Below are 9,031 nucleotides of genomic sequence, written 5' to 3' on the forward strand. Positions count from 1 at the left end.
TTCAAGCATCTACTCAGCCAGCCTCCTCCATCATCACTCCTCCAACATGTGACGTAACCAAGATCCACTACTGCTTACTATACGCTCACATGCAGAACATGGCTGTACCTGGATCCTTTAACTCTACCATCAACGAGTTATTTGCGTTAAATAATATGCCTTCATTTACATTTCCAGCATCTCCACCTTCTGAAGAAATTCTCAAATTCACCAAAAACTTAATCGCCAACTCTTCTGCAGAAGTTCCATCAACACCACCAACTAGTGACGTCAATCCAACAACGACCAATGAGAAGCCTCCACCGCCATCACCTCTCACTGAATCCAACCAATCAGAAGCCTTACCACCAGAAACATCTAATTCGTCTACTGAAGTTGAAAACGAAGCAACACCACCTTCCTCTACTCCACCACCGCCTTCTCTACTTAACTCACGTCGATTACCTGGAACACCATGGGTTAAACACAAAGGACTCGTATTCTACACCACGAGGCTATACCCTGCAAGCATGACTCGCCTAGAACTCATCCAACATCTCCAAGACAACACTGTATCGTACCAAAGCGAAGAAAGACCATTCCCTACCTACAACCAGATACTCCACCACCTCCAAACCAACGAATACTACTACAGCTCTCCCATAAGTGTGATACAACTCTCTCGAAAACAATATACAGCACTGATAAACGGTTTAAGACCATAACCAACTCATCCTGCTTGCTGCCTTCTGACACTCCCAGCTCCTACCGCTGCCTTCGCCATCCTCTCCTAGTGAACCAAGCAATGACATCAGTCAAGCCTCTCTATCTACGTCTCCAGTACTTTTGTACCACATGTCCCAAAGTGGTTGGGCCACTTGCCTTGATTCCTCCTCTTCCCCTCCTCTCCATCCTTTTCCAGTTATTTCCATCCTTCCTTATCCTTCTTCCTTCCCATCTTACGACAGCTCTCGTCGTCCTCGAAGAAGAAGAAGGTTAACACAAGTGGGGACTGAACCTTTGTAAGTGAGTTTAATACTCTGGCAGAGTGGTTACCACAGGTGAGGACTGAACCATGGTAAGTGAGTTAAATACTCTGGCAGAGTGGTTACCACAGGTGGGGACTGAACCTTGGTAAGTGAGTTAAATACTCTGGCAGAGTGGTTAACACAGGTGGGGACTGAACCTTGGTAAGTGAGTTAAATACTCTGGCAGAGTGGTTACCACAGGTGGGGACTGAACCTTGGTAAGTGAGTTAAATACTCTGGCAGAGTGGTTACCACAGGTGGGGACTGAACCTTGGTAAGTGAGTTAAATACTCTGGCAGAGTGGTTAACACAGGTGGGGACTGAACCTTGGTAAGTGAGTTAAATATTCTGGCAGAGTGGTTAACACAGGTGGGGACTGAACCTTGGTAAGTGAGTTAAATATTCTGGCAGAGTGGTTAACACAGGTGGGGACTGAACCTTGGTAAGTGAGTTAAATATTCTGGCAGAGTGGTTAACACTCCATAAAGGTGGCAGCAAAGCATTAGCTAAGAACTATAGACCAATAGCTCTGACGTCCCACATCATAAAAATCTTTTAAAGAGTGCTAAGAAGTAGGATTGCAAATCACCTGGATTCCCAAAATCTGCACAATCCAGGGCAACATGGGTTCAGGGCAGGTCGCTCCTGCCTCTCACAACTACTGGATCACTATGACATGGCCTTGGATGCACTGGAAGAAATTCAGAATGCAGATGTAATATACACAGACTTTGCAAAAGCATTTGACAAATGCGATCATGGCGTAATAGCGCACAAAATACGCGCTAAAGGAATAACTGGGAAAGTGGGGAGATGGATCTTCAACTTCTTAACAAATCGAACACAAAGAGTAGTGGTCAACAGAGTTAAATCGGAGGCTGCCATAGTGAAGAGCTCTGTTCCACAAGGCACAGTACTCGCCCCCATCTTATTCCTTATCCTTATATCAGACATAGACAGAGATATACACCACAGCACCGTATCATCCTTTACGGATGATACTAGGATCTGCATGAGGCTGTCATCTGCTGAGGACGCGGTTAACCTCCAAGAAGATATAAACAAAGCTTTCCAGTGGGCAACGGTAAACAATATGATGTTCAATGAGGACAAATTCCAACTACTCCGTTATGGAAAATTGGAGGAGATAATAACTAGAACAGAGTATACTACTGACTCAGGCCATACAATAGAGCGAAAAAATAATGTAAGGGACCTGGGAGTAGTAATGTATGAGGATCTCACTTTCAAGGATCACAACAGTGCCACGATAGCACGTGCAAAGAAAATGATAGGATGGATAATGAGAACTTTCAAAACGAGAGATGCCAAGCCAATGATGAGCCTTTTCAAATCACTTGTTCTCTCTAGGCTGGAATACTGCTGTACATTAACATTTCCGGTGAAATCGCAGATCTAGAGAGTGTACAGAGATCCTTTACTGCACGTATAAGTTCTGTCAAGCACCTTAACTACTGAGAACGCTTGGAAGCACTTGACTTGTACACGTTGGAAAGCAGGAGGGAGATATATCATAATCTACACTTGGAAAATCTTGGAAGGAATGGTCCCAAATCTGCACACAGAAATCACTCCCTTCGAAAGTAAAAGACTGGGCAGGCGATGCAAAATGCCACCAATAAAAAGTAGGGGCGCCATTTGTACACTAAGGGAAAACACTATAAGTGTCTGGGGCCCAAGACTGTTCAACAGCCTCCCATCAAGCATTAGGGGAATTGCCAATAAGCCCCTGGCTGCCTTCAAGAGAGAGCTGGACAGATACCTAAAGTCAGTACCAGATCAGCCGGGCTGTGGCTCGTACGTTGGACTGCATGCAGCCAGCAGTAACAGCCTAGTTGGTCAGGCCCTGATCCATCGAGTGGCCTGGTCATGGACCGGGCCGCGGGGGCGTTGATCCTCAGAATAACCTCCAGGTAACCTCCAGGTAACCTCCAGGTAACCTCCAGGTAACCTCCAGGTAACCTCAAGGTAACCTCCAGGTGGGGACTGAACCTTGGTAAGTGAGTTAAATACTCTGGCCGAGCGGTTAACACAGGTGGGGACTGAACCTTAGTAAGTGAGTTAAATACTCTGGCCGAGTGGTTAACACAGGTGGGGACTGAACCTTGGTAAGTGAGTTAAATACTCTGGCCGAGTGGTTAACACAGGTGGGGACTGAACCTTGGTGAGTTAAATACTCTGGCCGAGTGGTTAATACAGGTGGGGACTGAACCTTTGTAAGTTAAATACTCTGGCTGAGTGGTTAATACAGGTGGGGACTGAACCTTGGTGAGTTAAATACTATGGCCGAGTGGTTAACAGGTGGGGAATGAACCTTGGTAAGTGAGTTAGATATTCTGGCCGAGTGGTTACCACAGGTGGGGATTGAACCTTGGTAAGTGAGTTAAATACTCCGGCCGAGTGGTTAACACAGGTGAGGAATGAACCTTGGTAAGTGAGTTAAATACTCCGGCCGAGTGGTTAACACAGGCGAGGACTGAACCTTGGTAAGTGAGTTAAATACTCCGGCCGAGTGGTTAACACAGGTGAGCACTGAACCTTGGTGAGTTAAATACTCCGGCCAAGTGGTTAACACAGGTGAGGACTGAACCTTGGTGAGTTAAATACTCTGGCCGAGTGGTCAACACAGGTGGGGACTGAACCTTGATGAGTTAAACACTCAGTCCGAGTGGTTAACACAAGCGGGGACTGAACTTTGGTAAGTGAATTAAACACTCTGGCCGATTGGTTAACACAGATGGGGAGTGAACCTTGGTAAGTGACTTAAATACTCCGGGCGAGTGATTACCACAGGTGGGGACTGAACCTTGGTAAGTGAGTTAAATACTCTGGCCGAGTGGTTAATACAGGTGGGGACTGAGCTTTGGTAAGTGAGTTAAACACTCTGGCCGATTGGTTAACACAGATGGGGAGTGAAGCTTGGTAAGTGAGTTAAATACTCCGGGCGAGTGGTTAACACAGATGGGGAGTGAAGCTTGGTAAGTGAGTTAAATACTCCGGGCGAGTGGTTAACACAGATGGGGAGTGAAGCTTGGTAAGTGAGTTAAATACTCCGGGCGAGTGGTTAACACAGATGGGGAGTGAAGCTTGGTAAGTGAGTTAAATACTCCGGGCGAGTGGTTAACACAGATGGGGAGTGAAGCTTGGTAAGTGAGTTAAATACTCCGGGCGAGTGGTTAACACAGATGGGGAGTGAAGCTTGGTAAGTGAGTTAAATACTCCGGGCGAGTGGTTAACACAGATGGGGAGTGAAGCTTGGTAAGTGAGTTAAATACTCCGGGCGAGTGGTTAACACAGATGGGGAGTGAACCTTGGTAAGTGAGTTAAATACTCCAGGCGAGTGGTTAACACAGATGGGGAGTGAAGCTTGGTAAGTGAGTTAAATACTCCGGGCGAGTGGTTAACACAGATGGGGAGTGAACCTTGGTAAGTGAGTTAAATACTCCGGGCGAGTGGTTAACACAGATGGGGAGTGAAGCTTGGTAAGTGAGTTAAATACTCCGGGCGAGTGGTTAACACAGATGGGGAGTGAACCTTGTTAAGTGAGTTAAATACTCCGGGCGAGTGGTTAACACAGATAAGGAGTGAACCTTGTTAAGTGAGTTAAATACTCCGGGCGAGTGGTTAACACAGATGGGGAGTGAAGCTTGGTAAGTGAGTTAAATACTCCGGGCGAGTGGTTAACACAGATGGGGAGTGAAGCTTGGTAAGTGAGTTAAATACTCCGGGCGAGTGGTTAACACAGATGGGGAGTGAACTTTGGTAAGTGAGTTAAATACTCCGGGCGAGTGGTTAACACAGATGGGGAGTGAAGCTTGGTAAGTGAGTTAAATACTCCGGGCGAGTGGTTAACACAGATGGGGAGTGAACCTTGGTAAGTGAGTTAAATACTCCGGGCGAGTGGTTAACACAGATGGGGAGTGAACCTTGGTAAGTGAGTTAAATACTCCGGGCGAGTGGTTAACACAGATGGGGAGTGAAGCTTGGTAAGTGAGTTAAATACTCCGGGCGAGTGGTTAACACAGATGGGGAGTGAACCTTGTTAAGTGAGTTAAATACTCCGGGTGAGTGGTTAACACAGATGGGGAGTGAACTTTGTTAAGTGAGTTAAATACTCCGGGCGAGTGGTTAACACAGATGGGGAGTGAAGCTTGGTAAGTGAGTTAAATACTCCGGGCGAGTGGTTAACACAGATGGGGAGTGAACTTTGGTAAGTGAGTTAAATACTCCGGGCGAGTGGTTAACACAGATGGGGAGTGAAGCTTGGTAAGTGAGTTAAATACTCCGGGCGAGTGGTTAACACACATGGGGAGTGAACTTTGGTAAGTGAGTTAAATACTCCGGGCGAGTGGTTAACACAGATGGGGAGTGAAGCTTGGTAAGTGAGTTAAATTCTCCGGGCGAGTGGTTAACACAGATGGGGAGTGAACCTTGGTAAGTGAGTTAAATACTCCGGGCGAGTGGTAAACACAGATGGGGAGTGAAGCTTGGTAAGTGAGTTAAATACTCCGGGCGAGTGGTTAACACAGATGGGGAGTGAACTTTGGTAAGTGAGTTAAATACTCCGGGCGAGTGGTTAACACAGATGGGGAGTGAAGCTTGGTAAGTGAGTTAAATACTCCGGGCGAGTGGTTAACACAGATGGGGAGTGAACCTTGGTAAGTGAGTTAAATACTCCGGGCGAGTGGTTAACACAGATGGGGAGTGAACCTTGGTAAATGAGTTAAATACTCCGTGCGAGTGGTTAACACAGATGGGGAGTGAAGCTTGGTAAGTGAGTTAAATACTCCGGGCGAGTGGTTAACACAGATGGGGAGTGAACCTTGGTAAGTGAGTTAAATACTCCGGGCGAGTGGTTAACACAGATGGGGAGTGAACCTTGGTAAGTGAGTTAAATACTCCGGGCGAGTGGTTAACACAGATGGGAGTGAACTTTGGTGAGTTAAATACTCCGGGCGAGTGGTTAACACAGATGGGGAGTGAAGCTTGGTAAGTGAGTTAAATACTCTGGGCGAGTGGTTAACACAGATGGGGAGTGAACCTTGTTAAGTGAGTTAAATACTCCGGGCGAGTGGTTAACACAGATGGGGAGTGAACCTTGTTAAGTGAGTTAAATACTCCGGGCGAGTGGTTAACACAGATGGGGAGTGAAGCTTGGTAAGTGAGTTAAATACTCCGGGCGAGTGGTTAACACAGATGGGGAGTGAACTTTGGTAAGTGAGTTAAATACTCCGGGCGAGTGGTTAACACAGATGGGGAGTGAAGCTTGGTAAGTGAGTTAAATACTCCGGGCGAGTGGTTAACACAGATGGGGAGTGAACTTTGGTAAGTGAGTTAAATACTCCGGGCGAGTGGTTAACACAGATGGGGAGTGAAGCTTGGTAAGTGAGTTAAATTCTCCGGGCGAGTGGTTAACACAGATGGGGAGTGAACCTTGGTAAGTGAGTTAAATACTCCGGGCGAGTGGTTAACACAGATGGGGAGTGAAGCTTGGTAAGTGAGTTAAATACTCCGGGCGAGTGGTTAACACAGATGGGGAGTGAACTTTGGTAAGTGAGTTAAATACTCCGGGCGAGTGGTTAACACAGATGGGGAGTGAAGCTTGGTAAGTGAGTTAAATACTCCGGGCGAGTGGTTAACACAGATGGGGAGTGAACCTTGGTAAGTGAGTTAAATACTCCGGGCGAGTGGTTAACACAGATGGGGAGTGAACCTTGGTAAGTGAGTTAAATACTCCGGGCGAGTGGTTAACACAGATGGGGAGTGAAGCTTGGTAAGTGAGTTAAATACTCCGGGCGAGTGGTTAACACAGATGGGGAGTGAACCTTGTTAAGTGAGTTAAATACTCCGGGCGAGTGGTTAACACAGATGGGGAGTGAACCTTGTTAAGTGAGTTAAATACTCCGGGCGAGTGGTTAACACAGATGGGGAGTGAAGCTTGGTAAGTGAGTTAAATACTCCGGGCGAGTGGTTAACACAGATGGGGAGTGAACTTTGGTAAGTGAGTTAAATACTCCGGGCGAGTGGTTAACACAGATGGGGAGTGAAGCTTGGTAAGTGAGTTAAATACTCCGGGCGAGTGGTTAACACAGATGGGGAGTGAACTTTGGTAAGTGAGTTAAATACTCCGGGCGAGTGGTTAACACAGATGGGGAGTGAAGCTTGGTAAGTGAGTTAAATTCTCCTGGCGAGTGGTTAACACAGATGGGGAGTGAACCTTGGTAAGTGAGTTAAATACTCCGGGCGAGTGGTTAACACAGATGGGGAGTGAAGCTTGGTAAGTGAGTTAAATACTCCGGGCGAGTGGTTAACACAGATGGGGAGTGAACTTTGGTAAGTGAGTTAAATACTCCGGGCGAGTGGTTAACACAGATGGGGAGTGAAGCTTGGTAAGTGAGTTAAATACTCCGGGCGAGTGGTTAACACAGATGGGGAGTGAACCTTGGTAAGTGAGTTAAATACTCCGGGCGAGTGGTTAACACAGATGGGGAGTGAACCTTGGTAAATGAGTTAAATACTCCGTGCGAGTGGTTAACACAGATGGGGAGTGAAGCTTGGTAAGTGAGTTAAATACTCCGGGCGAGTGGTTAACACAGATGGGGAGTGAACCTTGGTAAGTGAGTTAAATACTCCGGGCGAGTGGTTAACACAGATGGGGAGTGAACCTTGGTAAGTGAGTTAAATACTCCGGGCGAGTGGTTAACACAGATGGGAGTGAACTTTGGTAAGTGAGTTAAATACTCCGGGCGAGTGGTTAACACAGATGGGGAGTGAACCTTGGTAAGTGAGTTAAATACTCCGGGCGAGTGGTTAACACAGATTGGGAATGAACCTTGGTAAGTGAGTTAAATACTCCGGGCGAGTGGTTAACACAGATGGGGAGTGAAGCTTGGTAAGTGAGTTAAATACTCCGGGCGAGTGGTTAACACAGATGGGGAGTGAACTTTGGTAAGTGAGTTAAATACTCCGGGCGAGTGGTTAACACAGATGGGTAGTGAAGCTTGGTAAGTGAGTTAAATACTCCGGGCGAGTGGTTAACACAGATGGGGAGTGAACTTTGGTAAGTGAGTTAAATACTCCGGGCGAGTGGTTAACACAGATGGGGAGTGAAGCTTGGTAAGTGAGTTAAATACTCCGGGCGAGTGGTTAACACAGATGGGGAGTGAAGCTTGGTAAGTGAGTTAAATACTCCGGGCGAGTGGTTAACACAGATGGGGAGTGAAGCTTGTTAAGTGAGTTAAATACTCCGGGCGAGTGGTTAACACAGATGGGGAGTGAAGCTTGGTAAGTGAGTTAAATACTCCGGGCGAGTGGTTAACACAGATGGGGAGTGAAGCTTGGTAAGTGAGTTAAATACTCCGGGCGAGTGGTTAACACAGATGGGGAGTGAACTTTGTTAAGTGAGTTAAATACTCCGGGCGAGTGGTTAACACAGATGGGGAGTGAAGCTTGGTAAGTGAGTTTAAATACTCCGGGCGAGTGGTTAACACAGATGGGGAGTGAAGCTTGGTAAGTGAGTTAAATACTCCGGGCGAGTGGTTAACGCAGATGGGGAGTGAAGCTTGGTAAGTGAGTTAAATACTCCGGGCGAGTGGTTAACACAGATGGGGAGTGAAGCTTGGTAAGTGAGTTAAATACTCCGGGTGAGTGCTTAACACAGATGGGGAGTGAAGCTTGGTAAGTGAGTTAAATACTCCGGGCGAGTGGTTAACACAGATGGGGAGTGAAGCTTGGTAAGTGAGTTAAATACTCCGGGCGAGTGGTTAACACAGATGGGGAGTGAAGCTTGGTAAGTGAGTTAAATACTCCGGGCGAGTGGTTAACACAGATGGGGAGTGAAGCTTGGTAAGTGAGTTAAATACTCCGGGCGAGTGGTTAACACAGATGGGGAGTGAAGCTTGGTAAGTGAGTTAAATACTCCGGGCGAGTGGTTAACACAGATGGGGAGTGAAGCTTGGTAAGTGAGTTAAATACTCCGGGCGAGTTGTTAACAAACTGGACTG

The sequence above is a fragment of the Cherax quadricarinatus genome, chromosome 89 (genome assembly GCF_038502225.1).
Source record: "Cherax quadricarinatus isolate ZL_2023a chromosome 89, ASM3850222v1, whole genome shotgun sequence".
Taxonomy (NCBI): domain Eukaryota; kingdom Metazoa; phylum Arthropoda; class Malacostraca; order Decapoda; family Parastacidae; genus Cherax; species Cherax quadricarinatus.